This window comes from Lemur catta, chromosome 12 (genome assembly GCF_020740605.2).
Source record: "Lemur catta isolate mLemCat1 chromosome 12, mLemCat1.pri, whole genome shotgun sequence".
NCBI classification, from domain to species: Eukaryota; Metazoa; Chordata; class Mammalia; order Primates; family Lemuridae; genus Lemur; species Lemur catta.
This window is the reverse complement of record NC_059139.1, coordinates 88,321,741-88,347,311: the sequence shown is the minus strand read 5'-3', so window position 1 is coordinate 88,347,311 and position 25,571 is coordinate 88,321,741. Positions and strand designations below refer to the sequence as shown.

At 39.5% G+C, this 25,571-nt stretch overlaps 1 long non-coding RNA gene across 2 annotated transcripts in view; it reads right to left on the bottom strand.

The window, feature by feature from the left end:
- Nucleotides 1-391: 391 nt before the first annotated feature.
- The window catches only part of LOC123648023, a 39,861-nt gene continuing 14,681 nt past the window's right edge, over nt 392-25,571 (bottom strand). Inside the window, exons 3-5 of one of the 2 annotated variants that reach the window (XR_006738457.1) lie at nt 22,290-22,716; nt 21,935-22,044; nt 392-529 (exon numbers count right to left, since the gene is read on the bottom strand). This is a non-coding gene — a long non-coding RNA (uncharacterized LOC123648023). Of the gene's footprint in view, nt 530-17,432; nt 17,515-21,934; nt 22,045-22,289; nt 22,717-25,571 lie in introns of those variants that run through there. The other variant, XR_006738456.1, reaches the window with a different exon arrangement.

The following is a 25,571-nucleotide window of genomic DNA, read 5'->3' as shown; positions in this document are numbered from 1 at the left end:
GGAATGCCAAGGACATTCTCCGAGGGTCCAGCACAGAGAGCAGAGTTCCTAAAGCCTGGGAGGTTAAGAGCAGGCAGGCACCAGCATTCTGGAAGCCTGAACACAGCAGTGGTGATGTGCTGGGACAGCACCAGAGCATCACTCAGGTCACACCCAGCAGCCACAGGGCACAGAACAGCAGGGTGCAGGCAATGGCACACAGCAAAGCAAGGCAGGAGCGAGATTATGAGTTCAAAGTATCGATAAAAATGTTGCACTGACCTTACCCAACAATCACAGGCTGTTGGCATCTAAGGGAGGTTTTTATATGGAAATGCCGTGTATTGTTGGAACACAGACAGGGAGTGTGTTAGTCTGCCACGGCTGCCATAACAAAATACCACAGACTGGGTGGCTTAAACAACAGAAATTTATTTCCTCACAGTTCTGGAGGTCAGAAGTCCAGAACTGAGATGCCCTCAGCGTTGGTTTCTGGAGAGACCTCTCTTCCTGGCTTGCAGATAGTTGCCTTCTGGCTGTGTCCTTTGCTCTGCAGGAGAGAAAGAGATCTCTGATGTTTCTCCCTCCTTTTTTTTTTTTTTTTTTAGAGAAGGGTCTCGCTCTGTCACCCAGGCTAAAGACTCCCAGGCTGAAGCGATGCTCCTACCTCATCTCCTGAAGAGCTAGGACTTTAGGCATGTACCACCACACCTGCCTAATTTTTTTAATTTTTCTGTAAAGGTGGGGTCTCGCTGTGTTGGCCAGGCAGGTCTTGAACTCCTGGCCTTAAGCCTGGGCTCTTCCTCTTCTTATATGAACACCAGTACTATTGGATTAAGGCCCCACCTTTATGACCTCATTTAATCTTAATTACCTCCCTAAAGGTCCTGTCCCCAAATATCTCATATTGCAGGTTAGGGATGCACCATATGGATTTGTGGGGATACAATCCAGTCCATGACAGGGAGCCAGGATGGACCTTCAGGAATGAACCTAAGAAATGGAAAAGCTCCAGAGTTCTACCTCATTCCTGCCTGAAGGCTAAAGATGCTCATCGATCTTCAGGGGTTGTGCATGACCTGTAAGTAAGAAAGGCTGCTGCCTCAGGAAGAAGCCATTTTCCTCTCTCAGGGTTTCCGAGGAATGGTCTTGATTCACCCTACAGTCAAGTGAGTATTTAACCAGAAGAAGTATTCACCACTTACATCTACACTTTGTTTATCTAGACTATAAATAATTTCTTTTCTGGGATAAATTTTGCTAACTAAGCCTCTGTGAAAATATACATGAAATGAATTGAGGCAGTACATGAATTCTAACCGTCTTGAATTTTCTCTGCCTTAAGAAAGTTTATTTTATTTTAGATTCATGCTATTGCTATCTACTGTATCTAACTCTTCAGAAGACATAGGAATAAAAATACGGATGTGATATTGGTATGTTGCATTGTGGGCTTATAAAAATACCATGACTATTTAATGATGTTTTTCAATAGAAAAAGGAAAACCAAAGCACACCAAGATTTTAGTACCCCAATTGATTTTTCTCCAAGAACAAGTCAAGGAGCATAAAAGATTTGATTTTAGTATATGCCAATAACTTGAGTTAGGTATGGCTCAAAGTACTGCCCTGCCCCATACTAGATAAATATTCCATACTCTTGATTTGTTTTCTTTTAGTGGCTGGCTATCATTTGTGGCTATCATTTGTGGACAGAATCTAAATGACATTTATGTCATTTAGATTTGGTTTTAAGCAACATAAACTAGTTCTGACATAAGGAAAAAAATAGATCTTATAGATGATAAGGGACACGTAACAGAATAAAAGACAAGTGTCTGGCCTTTGAGAGGACAGGATACTGAGTAGCTAAATTTTAGAGCTCTAGGGAACATGATCCAAAAGCCTTTCTCTTTAGGATGCCACTATTGGGATAATTCATAACTGCAATATCCAAACTTCTACTAGAACAAGTCATATTAGCAAAACTTGGGTCAGGTGCCCATTTGATTAATAATTCCACCAAGACTACACATGATGGGGCAGTGATTGTGTTTCAAGGAGAGTGTGGATGCTGTTAGAAAGACAATGTGAATGGACACTGGACAGGAAAGAGCACTAGATGTCCACTAGGAGCACCTGCCTGAAATACAGGACTTGTATATTGAAAAAGGAAAGGTGAGAGTATTCGTGACTGAAAATAGACAAATTTGACCTTGCCTTTCTTTCCCACCAGTGACCTGCAGAGATCCTCAACCTCTGAATACATCGTAACAAAACCCAGAAATAAGGATGCTGTATAAGGGCAGTGGATGCTTGCCTAGCTAGCTTCATTTAAACATTGGTTCGGTATTGCCAACTTTGAAAGATCGCTATGCCCTTGTATGGTTGTGTCCTGTGGCCACTTCTACAAAATTCTGATTTTCATTTGTTCTTCATCTGTCCACAGACCTTCTCACCAGCCCAAGTGTGTCAGCAATGCCAGACCTACAGCAGTGGTGACTTTGTTTTAGTGTTTAGTGAAACAGCAAACTTAATCAATGTGGAAATAACACTCTATCCGCTAATCTCTGGTGCCCATATACTGTGACCTTAGCTATCCTCATTAGACACTCCCCCTCCCCCATTGGTCTGACTCAATAGATCTCAGCAAAAATACTCTTAGGACACAATCAAGAAAAGTCTAGGTGCAAACTAAGCAGTCTTTCAACCATGTTTGGGCATTTTGAAAGCTGGTCTGCTTTTGAAATGGCTCCCTTAAAAACTACGTGGGGAAAAGCCAAGAGCTCTGGGCAATACTTCAAAAGTCAACAGCTGCTCTACACTCCCAGTCAATCTCAATTTGCCACTTGGCTACTTGCTGATGAGCTGCTTGTACGAGTATCCGATCACACCACAGTGTATTCCCCAGTTCACCCCTTGGCTTGTGGAGCTGAGCAGGTATCTGGTACCCAGAAGTTTGGCTTCCCTGCAAAACAGCCTGTTATAATGGAAAGAGTATTTGACTGGAAGAGTCCAGGTTCAAGTTTGAACTGTCCCTCACCACATAGATGGTACTGGGCAAGTCGCTTAATGTCTCTGGGCCTTAGCTTTTTGGGTTTTGTTGTTGCTGTTAACATTTTATCAATATGAATTTCAAACATATGAAAGTAGAAAGAATAGAATAATAAATCCCATGTGCCTATCATCTAGTTTCAACAATTATCAACTTATGGTCAATTTTTGTTCATTTGTACCTAACTCACCTCTGGGGTATTGTAAAACAAATCCCAGGTTCGTATTATTATATCATTATGTCCATAAGTATTTCAGAGTAAATTCTGAAAGGATTAGAACTACTTTGTTTTTATAAAGTCATAATGTTAAATTCTAAAAAAAAACCAATAATTAATATTTCCAAATATCCAGTATTTAAATTTCCCTAATTGTTAAATTTTTAAAAATATTATTTGAATAAAATCCAAATGTCCATAAAAGTCAACTGTTGAAATATCTCTTAAGACTCTTGTAAACTATAGATTCCCTCTTTCTCTTGCTCACACACACGTTCTCACTCTCTCCTCTCCTCAGTTTATTTGGGGAGGAAAAAACTAGGTCATTTGTCAGTAGAGTTTCTCAGTCTGGACTTTGCTCACTGCATCCTTGCAGTGATATTTAATATGTTCCTCTATTTCCTGTACTTCCTATAGCTAGATCTAGAAGCTTCATTATTTCAGGTGCTTCTTAGGTGGCATTGTGTACTTCCATTATGAGGCACATGATGTCTAGCTGCTTCTCCTTTTGAGTTGTTAGCAGCCATTGATAGCCATTGCCTAGACCCGTTATTTTCATTAGGGGTTGCGAAATGTAGACACTGTAATTCTAGCATGCCTTCTGCATTTACAAGTTGCAGTACTTCTATAAACAGTAACTTCTCCTTATAAATTATTCGGTTACCCTGAGGTATAGACATGTAGAAAAGGTAAGTCACATGCTCGAACCTTTCCTTGTATGTACAAGTTTTCAAAAATAATGAATTATTTCTCTAGGGTCCTCCAAAGGAGAGCAAGGAGGTTTTGTCAGTTTGTGTGTGGGTTTAAACATACTTGATGTGCTTTTATCCATTCTGGTTATTATGCTTATTTATGCCCAGATTGGCTAGCGGGAAACTCTTTAGGCTACTAAGTCCTCACAACATGACCCCAAATGTCTTCAATAACTTTTGTGGTTTCTGAAATGATAAAATCTTGTGCCTTTCCTAAAATTTCCAATTAGTCATTTTTCCCAAGGAGCCCTAGTTTAGACAGTTTTTACATATTCAAAATGAGAATTTTTTTCTAATTTGTATTAAAAATTGTGAACATATACAAAACGAAAAAAATTGCATAATTAACTACTTACTATCTATGCATCACCCTGCTTCAGCAATTATAACCTCAAATAAATTTAGTTTCATCTATATTCACACCTGCTTCCCACTCACTAACCCATTCCCTCCCAGTGGCTTATTTTAAGCAACTCCCAAGTATCATATAATTTCATCTCAAGATATTTTGATGTATATCTGAAAGTTAAGTACCCTTTTCTTTAAATATAACCATAATTCCATTAGCACACACAGATAAATTAACAGTAATTCCTTAATATCATCAAATATTTAAGAGGGTGTTCAAATTTTCCTGATTATCTCACTTATTTTTAGTTGGTTTGCATAAGGATTCAAATAAAGTGTTTAAAATTCAACTGGCTAATGTATCTCTTATGTCTCTTTCAGGGCCGGGCGCGGTGGCTCACGCCTGTAATCCTAGCACTCTGGGAGGCCGAGGCAGGTGGATTGTTTGAGCTCAGGAGTTCAAGACCAGCCTGAGCGAGAGTGAGACCCCATCTCTACTAAAAATAGAAAGAAATTATATGGACAACTAAAAATATATATAGAAAAAATTAGCTAGGCATGGTGGCACATGCCTGTAGTCCCAGCTACTTGGGAGGCTGAGGCAGAAAGATTGCTTGAGCCCAGGAGTTTGAGGTTGCTGTGAGCTAGGCTGATGCCACGGCACTCCAGCCCAGGTAACAGAGTAAGACTCTGTCTAAAAAAAAAAAAAAAAAAAGTCTCTTTCAATCAACAGTTTCCCCTTTCTTTCCCCTTCCTTGAAATTTATTTGTTGAAAAAATGGATCTTGAGTCCTGTAGAATTTCCACAGTCTAGATTTTTACTAATTGCATCTTTATAGTGTTGCTTAACATGCTCCTCTGTCCCTAATCTAACTGTATAGCTCTCAGCAAAAACTAATTCTTATGGTGCAATCAAGAAAGCTAGTAGATAGATATAGTTTGATCAGATTCAGATTTTTTTGATAATAATACTTGTTAGATGATACGTGTTTGAATTAGGAGGCCACAGTATCTAGCTGCCTCTTGTGATATTAGCAGCCATTGAAGATCAATGCTTAGATTTACTGTTGTATTGGGAGTTGCAAAATAGTGATGTTCCAGTTCTATCATTTCTTCTTCATTTCTTAGCTGAATGGATTTATAAAAAAATAAATGTCCATTTGTTAAATATTGGATTACCCTGAGGTACAACTGATTTTCAAAAGATAGGATACATGCTTGAAGTTCTACAAGTTTTTGAAATAGTGAGTTGTTTCCCTAGCATCCTCCAAAATGAAGCAATAAGGTTATTTTCTTTTTCTTTCCTTTTCTCTCTGTATTTTTTTGTTACATACTATTATTAACTCCTGATTTTAAATGTATTTGACATGATAAATTGATTAATAATTTGATGCCAAAATTATCCAACTTGGATTGTGGGAGCCTCTTTAGTTATGCTCCTAGGTCCTTTTGACATAACTCTACTGGTGTTTTTGATAACTACCTTGATTTTGTGATATGACATGATGTTCCTGGTAAATCCTGTACATTTCTTGTCCCAGACAAAGAATCAGCCATTTTGCCAAAAAAAGTGAAAATATTTGATTTAATAAATGCTAAAGTCTCTTCCATTTATAAAACAAATTGGTTTTATGATGACTCTTCATTGGACAAACATTTTCATTGTACATAGTTTTAAAGTAAAGTATCTTAGAAGACTTTATAACTATTTTTCAAATTAACAAGCAGTTTTTCACAATAACAAAGAACAGATGAAACTTTAACTCAGAATCAGTGCTTTAATACTTGTCATTCCTAAACATATCATATTCATGGATCAGCAGAATCAACATTGTTAAATGTCCATATTACCCAAAGTGATTTACAGATTCAATGCAACCCCCATCAAAATACCAACATCATTTTTTGCAGATCTAGAAAAAATAATTCTATGCTTTGTTTAGAACCAGAAAAGAGCCCAAATAGCCAAAGCAAAAGGAATAGATCTGGAGGCATCACTTTACCAGACTTTAAGCTATATTACAAGGCTATAGTTACCAAAACAGCATGGTTCTGGCACAAAAATAGAGACATAGACAAATGGAACGGAACAGAACAGAGAACCCAGATATAAAACCATCTATATATTGCCATCTGATCTTTGACAAAGTAGCCAGCAGTATACACTGGGGAAAAGAATCCCTATTCAATAAATGGTGCTGGGAAATTTGGATAGCCACATGTAGAAGACTGAAACAGGATCCATATCTCTCACCACTCACAAAAATTAAATCAAGATGGATAACAGACTTAAATCTAAGACATGAAACTATAAGAATTCTAGAAGAAAATGTTGGAAAAACTCTTCTAAATATTGGCCTAGGCAAAGAATTCATGAAGAAGACCCCAAGAGCAATCACAGCAACAACAAAAATCAACAAATGGGCCTTGATTAAATTAAAAAGCTTCTGCACAGCTAAAGAAACAATTAACACAGAAAATGGACAACCTACAAAATGAGAGAAAATATTCTGATTCTATACATCCAATAAAGGTCTAATAACCAGAATCTACAAAGAACTCAAGCAAATCAACAAGAAAAAAATCAAACAATCCCATTAAGAAGTGGGCAAAAGACATGAATAGAAGCTTTTCAAAAGAAGATAGAATAATAGCTTACAAAGACATGAAAAAAAATGCTCAGCGTCACTAATCATCAGAGAAATGCAAATCAAAACCACAATGAGATATCACCTAACCAAAGTGAGAATGGTTTTTATCAAAAAGTCCCAAAACAATAGATGCTGGCATGGATGTAGAGAGACAGGAACACTAATACACTGTTGGTGGGACTGCAAAGTAGTGCAACCTCTGTGGAAAACAGTATGGAGATTCCTCAAAGAACTAAAAATAGACCTTCCATTTGATCCAGCAATCCCACTACTGGGAATTTTCCCAAAGGAAAAAAAAAGTCATTTTATCAAAAACACTCTTGTACTCGAATGTTTATTGCAGCACAATTTACAATTGCAAAGATGTGCAATCAACCCAAGTGCCCATCAATTCATGACTGGATTAATAAAATGCGGTATATGTATACCATGGAGTACTAGTCAGCCCTAAAAAATGAATTAATACCTTTTGAATTGATCTGGATGGAACTGGAGACCATTCTCCTAAGTGAAATTTCTAAAGAATGGAAAAGCAAACACCACATGTACTCACTATTAAGTTGGAAGTAACCAACCAGTACTCATGTGCACAGATGGAAGTAAAACTCAACAGAAATCATGCAGGTGGGAGTGGGAAGGAGAGGATGGGTGAAATCATACCTAATGAGTACAACGTACACTATCTGGGCAATGGGCACACTTTATAACTTTGACTCAAACAGTCCAAAAGCAATCCATGTAACCAAAACAAAATAATAATAATAATAAAATAAATAAATAAATATTTAAAAAACAGATACAGGAACTAAAATTAATGCCCTGGGGATATCATTGCACAGTAACCTCTCTGAAGGCCTCTGACACTGTTACATGCGTGGTACAGTTAAGAAAACCAATGTGCTCACACATTGATGCCTCTGGGAAGGGACCCTCACATTGCAGAAGACGAGGGCTGAATGAGCCATGAAAAGGAGGCAGAAAATGGGGTTCTCAGGGTAAATTTGTTGACCTCAGAATTTTGCTGCGACTTTACTTTCAATTCAGCTCAGTTTTGTTATAAGCTGATTTTGTACACAAAAATGTGTAGAGTTCTAATCTGAGTCTTTAAATCTTTTTTTTATTTCTCTATATTTGCTAAAGTTTCTAAACGATTACTTCATAAATCAAACTTACTTTTGATGTTTTTAATGGAAAAAAAAATACTTGTTATTCCTCTCACCAGACTAAGGCTAGTGAATTCACAATACTGAGTTCTCATTTTCTACTTTATTTTTAAGTTTGTGCAAGTACATAAATCATCTCATTGCAAGGTAATATATATCAGAAAATATTTGTGTGATTGAAATAATTACAAAAATGGAACAATGTAGCTGATGCCAGAATTTAAAATTACAAAATTTAAAATTAAGAAATTGTATTATTCACAATACATTAGACTATGCGACAATAGCAAACAACCTTAAAACCTCAGTGACTTACAACAACGGTGGTTTATTTCTTGTTTGCTACTAGTCCTCTGCCTGCCAAGATCTCTAAGTCTCCATGCGCAGGCTCAGCACCTCAGGCCACTTCAGTCTCCCTGTGCCTCCATGACCACCATGCAGAGGAAGAAGGGACTTGAGGGCTGAACATTAGCAAGTAATGCTTTGGCCCGAGGTGATGCTCATATATGATGGCTAAGGCAAGAAGCATAGCCATGCCTGCCTTGAAGGGGGCACATCTTCCACAGGACAACTGAACTAGATGCATTGGCTGAGACCTGTAAAGTCTACCACAAAAAATGTTCAGAGAATGCATGAAGAGAACAAGAAAGTGATGTAGAAATTGAGAGACAAAACAAGTTAAATCATGAACTGCTTTACTGCCACAGAGAGTTCCAAGACATACATTTAGGATGGACTTTATCAGAGAAACAAACACTTTCATCCTAAATGCTTTCTAACTCTGGCAATACCTTTTCCTTAATCCTCAAAAAAAAAAAAAAAAAAAAAAAAACAAGCAATACAAACAGATGCAGGGCAGTAAGTAGGTGTGAGTGTACTGAGGACCTCTCACCCTGGAGGGTACGTGGGCACCAGCAAACACTGCCACTGACGGCATCTCTGCAAGAGTGAAACGGAAAACAAATTTACTTGTGAGAAAAGCAAACAATTTACCAAAAGCCTCTAGCTCTTATATAGTCTGAAAAATTTTCACAGAAACCTCCTATATTAGTTTCCTGTGGCTGCTGTAACAAATTATCACCAACTTGGTGGCTTAAAATGGAAGAAATTTATTTTCTCACAGTTCTGGAGACCAGAAGTCCAAAATCAAGGTGTTGACAGAAGCTCTAGGGGAGATTCTGTCCCTCACCTCTTCCAGCTTCTGCTGACTGCTGACGTCCCCTTGCTCATGACTGAGTCCCTCCAGTCCTGGCCTGTCTTCGTGTGGCTTTCTCTCTGCCTCTGTCTCTTCTCTCTGTCGCCTATAAAGACCTGTCATGGGATTTAGGGGCTACTTGAATAACCCAGGATAAGCTCCTCCTCTCAAAAACTTAATTATAGCTGCAAAAATTCTTTGATGTAAATAAGGTAATAATCACAGATTCTGAGGATTCGGAGGTAGACCCATATCGTTTCGGAGATGGGAAGCAAAAGAAAGGAGTTACCAATCAACCCACTTTATCTCCACAAGGAAGTATAACTCGAGATAAGATGGAAGCATCAATGGAATTTATGTTTCTGGTTAGTTGAATTCTAGATTAAACAGTGTTTAATATGTATTTTCTGAGATAAAATCAGAGTGAGCAAAAAAGAAGAAGAAGAAGAAGAAAGCATAATCACTGTAAAGAAAGCAGGGCAAGAGCAACTCCCTCTGGCTCTGGAGTGCTGGAGGCTGAGTGTGGATCCAGACACAGACCCACGAGAATTTCTTTAGTGCTCTTTTCTTCCTTTTTTTTTTTTTTTTCTTTTTGGTAGTAAAAAAGCTAATTGTACAAAAACTTTAAATCATTAGAAAGAAAAATTGTGATGCTGACCCTGTTATGTCAAGCCTGGATGAATAAAAATAAGTGTAGCTTTTGTAATTTTGGAGGTACTTTAAGGTATTCAAGAAAATGTGCTTAAGTGGAGCATCTCCATTCTCAGTGATTCTGGATAAATGATGTGTAGCTATAACTTCCTTCGTGATTAAATTATAAGATAGTATGCATTACAACATGATTGAATATATGCCATTTCAAACCAAGCCCAAGATAAATGACCCATATTTCAAGTTAAGCTTTTTACATTTGAAAAGAAGACAACAACCTTGGACCATTACTAAATCCCAGAGCCGAAAGACTGATGTATCACATATTCTAAATATCATTGAGTTGAAGGCAATGGAATTTGTTATATAGTATGATATTTGAGAACGTATGTGAGCTTTTTAAATGGACTCCATGCTTCAGTACTATTAAGTCCTGAAACAGCCAGCTGATGCATCGCGTCATCAACCTGCCAGGAAGCCTTTGGAGAGCCATTTGTCCCTGGATCCAAATCAAGTGTGTACCGTGACTGTTAAAAAATATTTTGTTAGACTAAATGACCGAGCTATCTTTGACAGGGTTGCCAAATGAATTATGACAACGGTTGACCCCTTTGGGCCCTGGGGCAGTATTACCAAAAGAAAAAGAAAAAAAATCTGTTCTTTCTACTTGCTGATCTTATGCAGAACAAATGTCTCATTCTTTTTGTTATGAATCTTAGTTAAAGTCCAAGGTTATTGCATTCTTTTATATTGCAACTTAACAAGCTATATATGCCATTTATCCTACATATTGTTTGAAGAGGCATATGTTCAATGTTATTTCTGAATCACAAGGAAGTTGAGATTTAGTGGAAAGAGGGTAGATATTAAAGCTTGATTTACCTGGGCTCAAATTCTAGCATTACCATTAGTAGTCGATAATGCCTACCTACGGGATTGCTGTAAAGGTTAACGGTGAATGTTAACTGCCTGCCATATTGTAGGCACTTATAAAAAGATGGCTTTTGTTATCATTACCTGCCAACAACAGGCTTCCTCTAAAATTGCTAACTAAAGAGTTACAAGGATAAATATACTGAGTCCAATCATGGATAAAACAATGGGGAATGGGCAGTAGCTGGGGCTACGGCCAACTGGAAAATATGTAACATGCCTAAAGGCATTCAGTGCAAAAACAGCAACACAATCGCAAACAACAACAACAAACCCACTGTGCCAGCCTGACTAAACCTGTGTACCAACTGGTCTCTAAACATTCAAATTCTTTCCAATAATGTATTTAAGAACAGTCATTAGAAATTAATTTGCCTCTGGGCATCTTTATATCCCAGACATACGAAAGGCTTTTTTTCTAAAACTCAAGTAGTTTCTAAATCCATTTTAAGTTCCCCCTAAGTCTGCAGTCCCCAAGCCCTGGGCAGGGAACCGGTACCAGTCAGTGGCCTGTTAGGAACCTGCCACACAGCAGGACGTGAGTGGCAGAGAGTGAGCAAAACTTTATCTGTGTTTACAGCCGCTCCCCATTACTCGCATCACTGCTCCAGCTCTGCCTTCTGTCAGATCAGCATTAGATTCTGCATTATGGTGAGTTGCATAATTATTTCATTATATGTTACAATGTAATAATAATAGAAATAAAGTACACAATAAATATAATGTGCTTGAATCATCCTGAAACCAACACCACCCCTACCCTCCAGACCCCCCTCGCTGCCCCCAATCCATGGAAAAATTGTTTTCCATGAAACCAGTCCCTGGTGCCAAAAAGTTTGGGGACCACTGTCCTAAGTTTTTTGACAAACACAATATAATCCCAACTTTGTTTCACTGCTCCCTTGATGACTCAGAATGTGAACACCCAGATAGTCACAAGAAGTATAATCAGTTTCCCTGCCTATTTGAATTCCCAGGAAACCCAACAGAAATAGAACAGAAAGGAAACAGAATATATTTCATTTCCCTCAGGCTTTTGCCACATGGCTATAAATTTCTTCAGGTCAGAGGTCCATGGAACTATGTAAACAGCTATGACTTCTCTGAAATAAAGAGAGTTTTCACTTTTGTTACATTTCTTTATATTTATTATTACTCTACACTGTATTTCAGGAAAGTTTTGGAATGTTTACGCCATAGATAAAATACAAAGATTTTACCCATGGGGGAAAACTGCTTAAAACAATTACCTGGTTTTCAGTGTTTTTTCAAAAAAGTTTTCCCTCCCAAAGATATCTAGAAGTTTGCTTTCTTGCAAAAGATGGGCTTTCTGAAAATTTTCCATTGGCAGTGGTTCAATGCCATAATTACTTTCAATTAAACCCTCAAGTGTTTCCCTTTCTCTTTGTTATCACCACAAACAATTCCTTCCTCTGAGTGTTAGATTCTGTCTAACTTAGGAAACTTCCAGAAGCAGCTTACAAGGCCACAGAGGGCAGAAATTCAAACTTTCTCCTTGTTTTATAAGTTCAACACAGCCTTCATTGAATCTCCAGCATTCATCTCAATGCGGCGGGAACACTGGAGGCCAGGGTGTTTATGGAGAGAAAAGGGGTTAAGGGTGAAGATTGAGGGACAGAGAGGTTCTGTTTTGCAAAGTTTAGTGTGGCTGCTAAGGACGTTGAGTCAAGTATAGGAAATTATTAGCCAAAAATTTATCTCACAATAAAACCTTGGTCAGATCAAATATTCTAAAGAAATGATTCATAAAGCAAGACAACTGTGCTAACCCTTCAAGTTAGGAACGTTTGCATTTTCCTAGAATTTATTTCACCTTCCAAATATATTTCTAACCATACAATCTTATAATTTGTCACATGTAGACAAGTCTACCAGCCATAACTATTTTAATTCTATTTAATTTTTTCAAACCATGTTTCTACAAAGTACTTAAGCTTTCTTGGGGGTGGCTTCACTAAAGGAATCTCCACGATGGCAGGAGAGCAGCAGAAGCTCAGCATCTCTTCCTCCCCCCACCCCCCACTCCAACTCAAACCCTCGTATTCTAATGAAGGAAAGAAATACATAGGTGAAGAACAAAAGCTTCTATTTAACCAAAGCCCTCAGCCTAGAGGTTAGGCCTAAACTTCATGGGTCAGGAACATTTAAAAAGGCAGAAATTGTTCATTTTCACGAAGGAAAATCCAAGTTTGCTTCTTTGTCTTCCTTGGCTGAAAATTCCTTTCTCTTGTCTGGACAAGAAGAGATCAGATGTGACTCTCAGCTCTGCTTTCAGTCATTTTGTTCAGTAATCCCTCTGGCCTTCACTGTGTATTTCTTTAGACTTTGCCTTTTTTCTTTTGAATTTTGCACCTCAATAGTCTCTTGGTTGAGTTGTGTTGCTGATAATTTGAAGATATCTCTAGTTCCCTGCAATTTGGCTATTAAATAGATTTACAGGTGCGTCTGTTTAGTTATGCCCTGAAAAGGGGATGAAGTTTTTGTAATCTATTTAGAAGCCACACAATTTAACATAATTCTACTCTTTCATTTCCCCTCACCTTATACATATAATCCATTAAGCTGGTTTACAGAGGCTAAATATGATAGGGCAGTGGCACTATAGTATTTCTTAACCTGTTACCGAGACTGCAATATTTTAACAGGAATGAACACCCAAATGCAAATTTCCATTCTCTTTGTATAACATTTATGCAATAAAGAATGAATTGAGTACATGATTTTTCATTTCTGGGAGTACTGGGCTTAGTAATGCATGAGCTGCAAGAAGCAAGCATTAATCTATCCAGCTGCTAAGAAATGAAATGTCACTTAGGGGAACTTGTTCTTGCCAGCACACTCTTTCATAGAATTCTTCATCAAAAAGTGGAGGAAAAAGTCATTCTTTTTCCAATTGCATTAAATCATAGTACATCTAGTTTTTTTCCAATCGTTCTGACTTACTTCCTGCGTACGGAGTGTACCCAAGCTTGAGTTTTTCAAAGATAACTTGTTTCATTTCATTTTTTACATGGATGAGGTGATTTTTTTTAATAAAAGAAAGGTAAGATGAGAGCAAAAGAAATATTTCTTTAAAAGAACATTTTTCTCATTTTTTTTTCCTCTATCGCTGTTGGTAGTTCTGGGCTGGCACCTTAGTTGCTATGGGTTTTGGATGGTATCTCAGGGTATGGGTGTGTGTGTATGTGTGTGTGCATACCCGCTTGTATGTACCAGATTAGTTGTGTTCACTGGTGTTATTGGATGAATTATTTCTCTGGTGAATTGAGATTATAAGTTTTTAGATGAATTAAGATCACAAATAATATCAGTGATATTAAAACACTAGTATAATAAGTGACTGAAGGCCAGATGTGGTGGCTCATTCTTATGATCCTAGCACTTTGGGAGGCTGAGCCGGGAGGATCACTCAAGGCCAGGAGTTCAAGACCAGCCTAAGCAACATAAGGAGACCCCGTCTTTATAAAAAACAGAAAAATTAGCCGGGCATGGTGGCGCATGCCTGTAGTCCCAGCTACTCAGGAGGCTGAAGCAGGAAGGTCACTTGAGCCCAGGCATTTGAGGTTGCAGTGAGCTATGATGATGCCTCTGCACTCTAGCCCAAGCAACAGAGCGAGACTCTGTCTCAAAAAAAAAAAAATAGGTAACTGAAAAGCCTGAGCACTGTTTAGTTTTAATGCACAATTTTATGTATACACACACACACACACACACACACATACACACACACTCCTTTGCAAAATAGTTGATAATGCCATTAGTTTTTCTGGTAGGAACTCATTTTTAAAATAATATATTTATTTACAGAATTATGAACATAAAGAATAGGCTTAGTTTCAATACACTAGTTTTAAATGTATTTATTCAAAATAATTTACATTTTGAAAGAAAAAGGACAGTAACACATACTATCAGCTATGCTTTGTGAAATAAAACTATCTGTGGACATTTTATTGATTTTTGACAAATATTTCTTTCTCTAATTAACATATGGTTCCATGTAAGAAAAGTAATACCTCCTTTATTGGATGTCACTTAGGGATTCACTGTTCCATATAGTCGGACTTTTCCAGGTAACGTAGACTTTTTTCTTTAATCTACCAAGATTTTTCAAATCTTTCTTTAAAATTGTACCACATGGGTCCCTCTTTTCTTAAATACTGATAGTAAACACAATTTAATCTCTCTTTTGTAAATGTGGGATATTTAACTCATAAGGGTATTTTAAATATATTTAAAATATTCAAGTTGTGTAAGTCAGCTGAGGCTTAGGAAGTCAGTGAGCCTTGGAGTCGGTCACTGCACTGGGGCCTGCTGTATACAGTCTGAGCAAGGCTGGTGAGGAGGAGCTCTGTTGTCCTAACCCGTCTCTCCCTGTCACGTTTTGCTGCCATTAGCCCGTACTTCTGACAGCTCCCCTCACCTCCCTGGTGCCTGCCTTCCTCCCCGGCACCGCTTACTTCACGCTGTGCTGCTAGAACAGAACACCTGAGAAGGGATCATTTACACAGAACGGAAGTGCAGCAGCGCACAGTTCCCAAGTCCAGGAAGTCCAAGATGGAGGCGCTGACATCTGCCTTCTTGCTCATCGTCACAGGGAGGACGAGCAGAGAGAGAGAGCAGGAGGGGTCTGAACCCGCCCTTGTGTAAGAGCGCCAATCCCACCCCTGACGGTGCAGCCCCCACGGCCTAAGCTCCTCTCAAAGCTCCTGCCCTTCATACCCTTACAATGACAATTAAATTTCAGCAGGAGGTTTGGAAGGGACAAACATTCAAACCGTAACAGTGCAGAATTACGGCTGAGAAACCAGACAGCTGAGGCTATTAGCGTTCTGGGTAAACTAGGGGTTACTCCAGCGGGCTGTGGTGGGGACCGGGCACCTGCCCGCGAGTAGACATCAGCTCGGCTCTCCTTACCGAGGGGCCAGATAAGCAGCCTCCGCATTAAAAACACTCCAGTTGCCTTTGAAGGGACGTTGCTTCAGGATGGAGAGTAAAAAATATCAATAAATAAGACCCTACTATAGTAAACAAAGTTTGGCATGTACTTGAAATACAAGCAGTTTTCAAGCTTGTTTCGACAGCAGAAATCGTATCCCACCCAGTGGGCACCTCCTCCTCCCAAGAACATTAACAGCCTCTGCCGCGCCCGGCCCTGCCACCTCCCCGCACCAAAGCAAGGTGCTTGCTAATTTCTGAAAGCAATTAAAATACTTTTTTATTTTTTTCTCCATATTAAGTGTAAAACCCAGGATAATAGTAAAGAAAGACATTTTAATATCTCTAATAGGGGATATTATTGTCTTTCCTTATGGAGGGAAACCAAACTTCCCGTATATTCCAGAATTTTGATGTAGATTTGTTTGTTAATCTTGGCAGATATGTATGTTCCTCAGTGGTGAATATCTCGACATGCCTTTCAACACCTTCCATCCGTAGAGAGGCCAGCCTGTTCAAGTCAGTACTTCCCACCCATAAGGCAAGGTCTACTGGCGTCCTATTATGGGATTGGTCTTAACCCATATATCCTATTCTTAATATCTCAGAACTGATTTTTTTCAGCAGTCCTTTAACTCTTATTTTTATATAATGTGGAGTAATAAAAATATTTGCATTTCAGTCAGAAAACTTGGAAATTGCCATGACAATTAACAAAATAATATTTGAGAAATATATTTAAAAATGTAATGTATCACTCTGATTTATAAAAAGTCTTCACAGAGGGCCCATTAAGAGCCAGGCTCTATCCTAGGCACTGGGGAACAGCAGTGAACAAAGGGAAATATCTGTCCTTGTAAATCTTACATTCTAACAGGGACAAATAAATAAATAGATTTACTACTAGTATTTGTTATCACATCATCGCAATCAAGCAGCTGTACTTAATTGTGCTCCGCTTGGCGTTTGAACTGTGAACATAGAGGTGGAGCTCTGCAGGGGAAGAAATGGGTTTACATGCTGGCTCCCTGCCACATCCACGGCAAACAGAATTCCGCATTTGTAAATGTGTGACAATGATGATATTTAACTCACAAGGATGTTTTAAATTTTTTATAAAAGATGAAACTGTATTTTGTACATCTTAAAGCACTATGTGATACTACGTGTACTTAGTCCTATCACTGTTAACAAAATGGCTTTCTCCAGAGAAGCACAATGTACTTTCCTAGCTTTGGCAAATTTAGAGTATCTCTTTTTTTCTAAGTATACGGTAAAAACAACAACAAAAAAATTAAGTAAATTGTAAACAGAAATGTCCACTCTTCCAGATAACATGAATTGTGTTCATGTTACACCATTTAACATGCATAGCCATGAATTGGTCAATGTTTTGCCAAGAACAGAGTGAATGACAACTATTCACGTATCAGTTTTCCATTGTTCCGATTACAAGCTCATACATTGGGATGATTCATGATTTACTTGCTTTTCGAGTCAAAATTTCAAGCAGCATCATTTGTCTTCTATGTTTAGACCCACAGTGCATGTGCTGATCTCCTGTATTTCACATCATTTCTGTTCTTGGACAGCCTCATTCAGACTGCTACATCTTTAAAGTAAACAGTGAAGGTGGCATTAAAAAAATCAACTTTTCACTTACATCTATTTCTTTATCATGATTGTTTTGCCCAGTAGAAAGTCTTGCTCCATGCTAGGTAGAATAATTTCTTTAATAAATTTTGTCCACCAAATACTGTTGCACATACTACTGTGTCCAGAAAAACTGAATTAATAGAATATGCATATGTAGATAGATAAATATATGAGAGGGGATTTATCAGAGGAATTGGCCTATGAGATTATGGAGGCTGAGAAGTCCCACAACAGGCTGTCTGCAAGCTGGAGTCCCTCAGACACCACTGACATGGCTCAGTCCAAGTCCAAAGGCCTCAGAACCAGGGAAACTGAAGGTGTAACTCTCAGTCCAAGGCCAAAGGCCTAAGAACCTGGGGGGCCTCTGGTGTAAGTCCTGGAGTCCAAAGGCAAGAGAGCCTGGAGTTCTGATGTTCAAGAACAGAAGAATAGTGTCCCAGCTCCAGGAGAAAGAGAAACAAGAATTCACCTTTCTCTGTCTTTTTGTTCCATCTGGACCCCCAGCTGATTGGCTGGTGCCCACTCACATTGAGCATGGATCTTCCCCATGCAGTCCACTGACTGACCTGCCAGTCCTCTCTGGAAACACCCTCACAGACACACCCAGAAATAATGCCTTACCTATTCCTTAATCCTGTCAAATTGATACCTAACATTAACCATCACACCATTTCTATTTTATGTATTAAAAACCAATCCAATTCCAGGAGAACCACGTGAGTTAAAAACATAGTTTTAAACCAGAGTAGAGAACACAGATGCTACAAAGAGAATGACCTTAAAAATGGGCATTCATTGATTCATATTTTCACCCAGAGAGCATGTTATGAATGCTCAATGTATACCACCAGGTCCTGTATTAGGAATAGGGACACACCTAAGACACATTCTCTGCCCTCAGGCAGAACCAATTTAGCAGGGGATTAAGTGGCATAAATAGTTATAAAATGCAAATGGGGCTGGCAGAGAGAGGACATGAGAAAAAAGGCACGGAAACAAGCAAACAAAGAGTGCGGTCCAGAATAGGCAGATGCACAGAGAAAGGGGATTCATGGTTGCCAAGGGCTGGCGGAAGAGAGGTTGGGGAACTACTTCTAACAGGTTTGGGCTTTACCTTAGGAGTAAGAAAAATGTTCTAAATCAAATAATGGTGTCACTTGCACAACCTTGACAGAAATTTATTGTCTTGCAGTTCTGAAGGGTACAAAATCAAGGTGTTGGCAGAGCCATGCTGCCTCTGAAACTTGTAGCGGAGAATCTTTCCTTGCTTTTTCTTATCCTCTAGTGGAGGCCATCAATCCTTGGCATTCCTTGGCTTGCAGCCGCTTCATTATAACCCCTGCCGCTGTCGCCACCCACTGTCCTCCCTGTGTGTGTTTCCAAAATTCCCTCTTCTTATAAGGACATCAGTCACATTGGATTAGGACCCGCCCTGATAGCCTAATCTTAACTTGATTACATCTGCAAAGACCCTGTTTCCAAATCAGGTCATATTTCAAGGTTCCTGGAAGACCACATGTTTCCAGGGGACACTATTCAACCCACAACACTATAACATGGAGACGAAAGTCTGGAATTTGTTATAACGAACCTATAGTACTAAGTGTCAGAGTTTGCTTTTAATTTCTTAGGTAAAATGCAGTTTTTGAAGATTTTTGAGCTGGGAAATGAACTGAACTACATGTTAAGAGAATTAGTATGGCAATAACTGGTAGGATAATTTGGATTTAAAAGAGACAAGACAAAATGAAAAAGTTGTAGAGAGCGTCTTGGTGGGTAAATCCTCGATATGTACAGGGAACACATCCCCTCCCCTTTTTTAATCCACAGCACTCTGTGTTCAGTCAACCTCCAAAGCACAAGAATAGTAGAAATGCTGATTTTGAATATGGATTGTTGTATAAAAAATGATGCAGTAGAAATGTATTTGTATCACTCAACAGTAAAAATAAAAGTAGAGACTTTCAGAGGATATTTTAGGAGATAAAATCTTCAGAATTTGGTGACGGGTTAGATATCCTGGGGAAAGAGATACCAAGAAGGGCTTCTGGTTCAGCGTTTATGTAAATAAATAACTTATTCACTGAAGTAAAGAACGCTGGAAGAGGAGCAGGTTTGGGGGAGCAGTGGAAGAAGAGATCACGGGTTCCATGTTGTACAGGCTGAATTTGAGACGCTTCTGGTGTCTCCAATAGTGTTTATCTGAAGGATCTGAAGATCACTTGTGAGTCTTTATGTCAAGTGGGTAACCAGAAATTGTGGGTGTGGATAAGCTCTTAGAGAGAGAACATAGAGTAAGATGAGTGAAAAGCTTTAGGAAGAAACCTTGAAGAACTCTGAATTGAGGATTAGGTGGAAGAGGGTGGACCTGCAAATGATGCTGACTGGGAGAGGCCAGAAAGGAAAGAGGAAAACAGTAAGATTTCTCTACTACAAGTAAGAGAAGGGACAGTTCTAGATGAAGACAGTGGTCAATAGTGTCCAATGTTATTGTGAAATCAAGTACGATGATTTGGCTTCAAGGTCATTGATAACTTAACCAGTTGAATACCATTCCTATGCCGATCATTCCCAAATGTAAAACTCCAATCCAGTTCTTTCCTGAACACCAGGCTCATCTCTCCCATCGCAGACTGAACATCAACTGGGCAGCTCAAGCTTAACATGTTCAAGACAGAGCTCCAGACTTTCTCCCCTAAACCTGCTCCTGCAGCATCCTTCCTTACCCACTCAGTGTCAAGTCTCCACCCCATGAGTCACTCAGGTCAAAAAATACGTGGCATTATCCTTGACTCCTTGCTTTTCTCATACCCTCAACTAGTTTTCAGAGAGTTTTATTAGTTTTACCTTCAAAGTATTCCAACCTCTGACTACTTCTCACCACCTCCACTCCAACCTCCCTGTGCCAAGCCTCATTATCTTTTTATTTTTACTAACAGCTTTCATGAGATATAATTGACATACACAATTCATACATTTAGTGTGCAACTCAATGGTTTCAAGTATATCCATAGAGTTGTGCAACCATCTCCACAGTTAATTTCAAAACACTTTCATCACCCGGAGGAGAATTAGCAGTTACTCTCCCTTCCTCCCTCCCCCTAGCTCCTGACAACCAATAATCTACTTTCTGTGTCTATGGAGTTGCCTATTCTGGACTGTCTATATAAATAGAATCATACATTATGCGGCCTTTTGTGACTGGCCTGTTTTATGTGGCATGTTTTCAAGGTATATCCATGATGTAGCATGTAACCATACTTCATTCATTGTTATGACTAAATAATATTCCCTCACATCGGCGTACCATACTTTGTGTATCCATTCATCAGTTAATGCATGTTTGGGTTGTCTCCACCTTTTGGCTTTTATGAATAATGATGCTACTAATATTTGTGTTTCATCTGGACATACATTTTCGTTTCTCTTGGGTATATATTTAGGAGTGTAATTGGCTGGCTTCATATAACTCTATGCTTAACCTTTTGAGGAACTGCCAGACTGTTTCCCAAAGCAGTGCCCCTTATCTTTTGGTGGGATTATTGCATCGGCATTGTTATTGCTCTCCCAGTGCATTTCAACACATCATTTTGTCTGCTCAAATTCCTCCAATGGGTCCTCCTCTCACTCAGAGTACAGCCAAAATATTTGTCAATAACTACAAGCTCGCACACTATCTGACCCCGTGTGACCTCACTGGTTTTACCAGTGCCTACTCTGCCTCTCCTCCTTGCTCATTCCCTACTGAGCTCTTCACTGTTCCTTGACTGTATCAGGTATAACGATCGCTCTGCCCATCTGTGCCCTCTTTCTGGAACAGATTTTCCACCATATCCATAGGGTTTGCTTCCTACCTCCTCAGATCTTTATTCAAATATCTCCTTCTCAGTGAGGCAGTCAACACTCTCCAGCTCCCTGCTATGGTCTGAGTGTTTGTGTCCCTCCCCAAATTCAAACTTAGCCCTCAAAGTGATGGCGTTAAGAACTGAGGACTTTGGGAGGTGATTAGCTCGTACGGGCTCCACCCTGGTGAACGAGATTAGTGCCCTTATCAAAGGGGCCAGGGGAGCCTGTCTGCCCCTTCCACCATGTGCACACACAGAAGGCACCATCTGTGAGGAAGGGGCCCTCGCCAGACACCAAATCTTCCAGCACATTGATCTTGGACTTCTCAGCCTCCAAAACTGGAAGCAATAGATTTCTGTTGTTTAAAAATGACAGGTTGGGCACGGTGGCTCACGCCTGTAATCCAGCACTTTGGAAAGCCAAGGTGAGAGGATCCCTTGAGGCCAGGAGTTAGAGATTAGCCTGGGCAACATATCGAGACCCTGTCTCTACATAAAAATGTAAAATTAGCCCAGCGCGGTGGCACATACCTGTAGTACCAGTCAATTGGAAGGCTGAAGAAGGAGGATTGCTTGAGCCCAGGAGTTTGAGGCTGCAGTGAGCTGAAGTCCAGATGGGGTGACAGAAAGAATCCCTGTCTCTTAAAAAAAAAGAAAAAGAAAAAATAAAGGACAATTATAACAATATGCCAGCATCACTATTGTGGCACTTTGGGGCCATTAGTACGTAAAATAAGGGTTACTTGAATGCAAGCACTGTGATACTGCAACAGTCTACAGCATGGACCCACTGGACACAGGGAAGATTCACACCCCTGACAGGACAGAGCAGGAGGGCATGAGATTTCATTATCCAACTCAGAACAGTGCACAATTTAAAACTTACAAATTGTTTATTTCTGGAATTTTCCATTTCATATTTTCGGATCACGGGTAACTGAAGCCACAGAAAGCAAAACCACGGATGGCGGGGGCACTGCTGTAACTGCGGATTCCATCTTGGGCGCTCTGTTTCTCCTTTCTCTTGGGTCACTGGCACGGAAGACAGCAAGCAGCCATACTGCTAACAGCACTGGGGACGTAACCACGTGGTGCGGCAAGGAACCCGGCCGGGGATCCAACAGCGCAGAGGAATGGGGACTCTCAAGCCAGGAGCCTGCAAGGAACCGAAGCCTGCCAGCAACCACGTGCCTGAGCCTGGAAGCGGGTCCTTCGGCCCCAGTTGAGTCTGGAAGATGACAGCAATCCCTGACGACAATCTTGAGTGAAAGGTACCCAGTTAAACTGCTCCCCAAATTCCTGATTCAAAAAACCTGTGAGATAATGATACATGCTCGTAGTTTTCAGCTACTACATTTTGGAGTAATTGGTTATACAGCAACAGATAATTAATACATTCCCCAAAAGAACCACCACCACTTGGAGCTTTAAATTTTTGCTTGTTTGCTTACTTGCTACAAAGTGAAACAAGCTAAAAGTTTATTATTTCTCCCACAGTTAACAGTGAAGACCTGGCACGGTGGTTCTGCCGTCCTTGACAAGTGGCTCCCCTCTCTGGGTCTCATGCAATTGTTCTACATCTCGCTTTCTCCATACCAAAAAAATAGGGGTGTGGGACGAGAAAGAACACAAGACCAATCCATTAGGGAGCAAGACTTGGAAGTAGCATCTATCAATTTTGCTGACATCCCATTAGCTAAAATTTGGTCACGTGGATGTACCAGCTACATGGGAGGTTTGAAAATGCAGCATCACTTATTGACCATTCATTCCTTTCCCCCACTGAATTATCTTTTCATCTCTATAATGTTATATTCTGTCCATTGATCCTCAGCTATTGCCAGAGTATTTCACGCACTCCTGCTTTTTTATACATTTGCTATATGTATGATAGAGCCAGTTTTCATAACTTTTCTTTTTGAATAATCTCCAAGCTAATTTTTTATTGTGTTTGCAGGTGAATAGTTAAATCAGTATGTCCACTTTTTTAAAAAGCTATTATTATTTTTAAATTAAATTTTTATCAAAGTAAAGCATTCATATAGAAAAATACACCCATCATCAATGTAATTTCTGTAAATTTTCACAAAATGGACACACAACCAGCACCCAAATCAAGAAATGAAACATTACCAGAACAAAAGACTCCCTTGCACCCCTTCCAGGCATCTTGGATCATTTGTATCTGTTTTGGAACTTCACAAAAATGGAATAATAAGGTATATACTCTTTAGTGTCTGGCTTCTTTTGTTCACTACTATATTTGTGAAATTAATCCACATTGTCACTATAGTTGTAGTTCAATAATTCTCATTGCTGTATATTATTCCATTCAATGTATACAATTTATTTACTCATTTATGGACATTTGTATTGTTTCTAGTTGTTGGCTGTTACAAATAGTGCTGCTATGATCATTAATGTACCCAAAATTTGCCTGTCAGAATTCTGTTTTGAACTATAAGAAACTCACACATTCAAGAGAAAAAAAATCAACACTTTTAATACCCAGTCTTCTTGTCCATGAACAGATATGTATCTGCATTAAATCTTTTAAATTTTTATACCTCTCAGAATAGTATGTAAGTACACATACACGTCTATCATATTTTCTGTTAAAGCTATTCATTGGCATGTGAAGTTTCTGTTGACATTGTGTTTCATAATATTTAAAAAGTGATTACTGCTGGTATACAGCAATGCTATTTTATGTTTATTTTCTTTTATTCTAGGCACTTTTAGAATACTGATTCTAAACTCTAAAGGAAATGCTTCTCATTCGTATATTTTATAGGAATTTTTAGTGCTATCTTTTGCTTTGCTGCAGGGTCTCCATGATCTTCATAATTCCTTCCCATTGCTGTAAATCATGTGAGACCGATAGATATTTATTGGCCTATTTTTCTTCCTTTCTGTATTCCAGTATTCTCCTACCTCACTTCTTTTCAGATCCGTTTGCAGGTTTCTCCTTACTTCTGCAGTCTTGTAATGTGGGGGTGTCCCAGGCTAAGTCCTTGGACTTCTCCTTTTAGCTTCCTTCCCTTAATGAGTTTATCCATCCTATGACCTTAAATACCATGTACATTTAACGACCAAAAATGTAAATCTGGGGTGCGTGCCTCTCCCCAGAACTCCAGCCTTTTTAGACCCACTTGTCTGTCAGTACCACTTTGGTGTCTAAAAGGCACCTGAAACTCAGCACATCCATAGCTGCATCTTCCTTCCACATCCTACTCAGCCTGCAGTCTGTCTTACCTTTGTCAAGGGTCACCCCATCTTTACAGTGGCTCAAGCGAAATCTTTCTTTCTCTCATATTCTGTAACGATCAGTCCGCCAGGAAGCCATGGTGGCATCACCCTGCTCACTGCTTGCCCGCTCCAGCCACTGGCCGGTTCTGCGTTTCCTCCTCGCCCCCGTGGATCACCGCAGACTCCAAAATAATTTCCTTCTTCCATTCTTGCCCTAGACATCCTTTCCTCACTAAAGCCAAAGCTTAAATATGATTTACTTACTTCTCTGCTCAAATCCTTCCCACCACTGCCATCTCATGCTGAATAAAATCCAGAAAGGGCCTCGAGGCTGGTCCGCCTGCCCTCCCCCTGCACCTCCCTGGCTCCCTGCGCCCCAGCCACCAGCCTCCTCAAACCAGCCAGCGCCCTGCGTGGGGCCTTTGTACTCCTGCCCCTAGTCCGCCTACTCTCTTTTGAGACATTCTCATGGGCTACTGTTTGCCTCCTTCGTGTCTTCGCTCAAATACCGCGTTCTCAGTTAGGCCACCCCTAACTACTGTATTTTAAACTGCAAACCACCTCCCCGCCCTCAGTACTCCCTTTGTGCACCGTCCCCATTTTTTTTTATTCTATACCAATTTTCCCTTTTCAATATACTACACAAATTACTGACTGATGTTTAGGGTCTACCTCTCCTCATCACCACCCCAGTGGAAGGGAAGCTTCGGAGGGCAGTGATGTGTGTGTTTTGTTTACTGTTATATCTCAGTCTTCCAGTGGTGTGGGGCAAACAGTAGGCACTCAATAAATATTTGTTGAATCAATGAATGAATCAATCAAGAAATACTGTTACAAGCCTATGACTTAGAGTTTAGGACATAATCCCCACAAGAACTTAAAAATAAAAAAAGATTGAAAGTCGCTGCTACAAATGGGC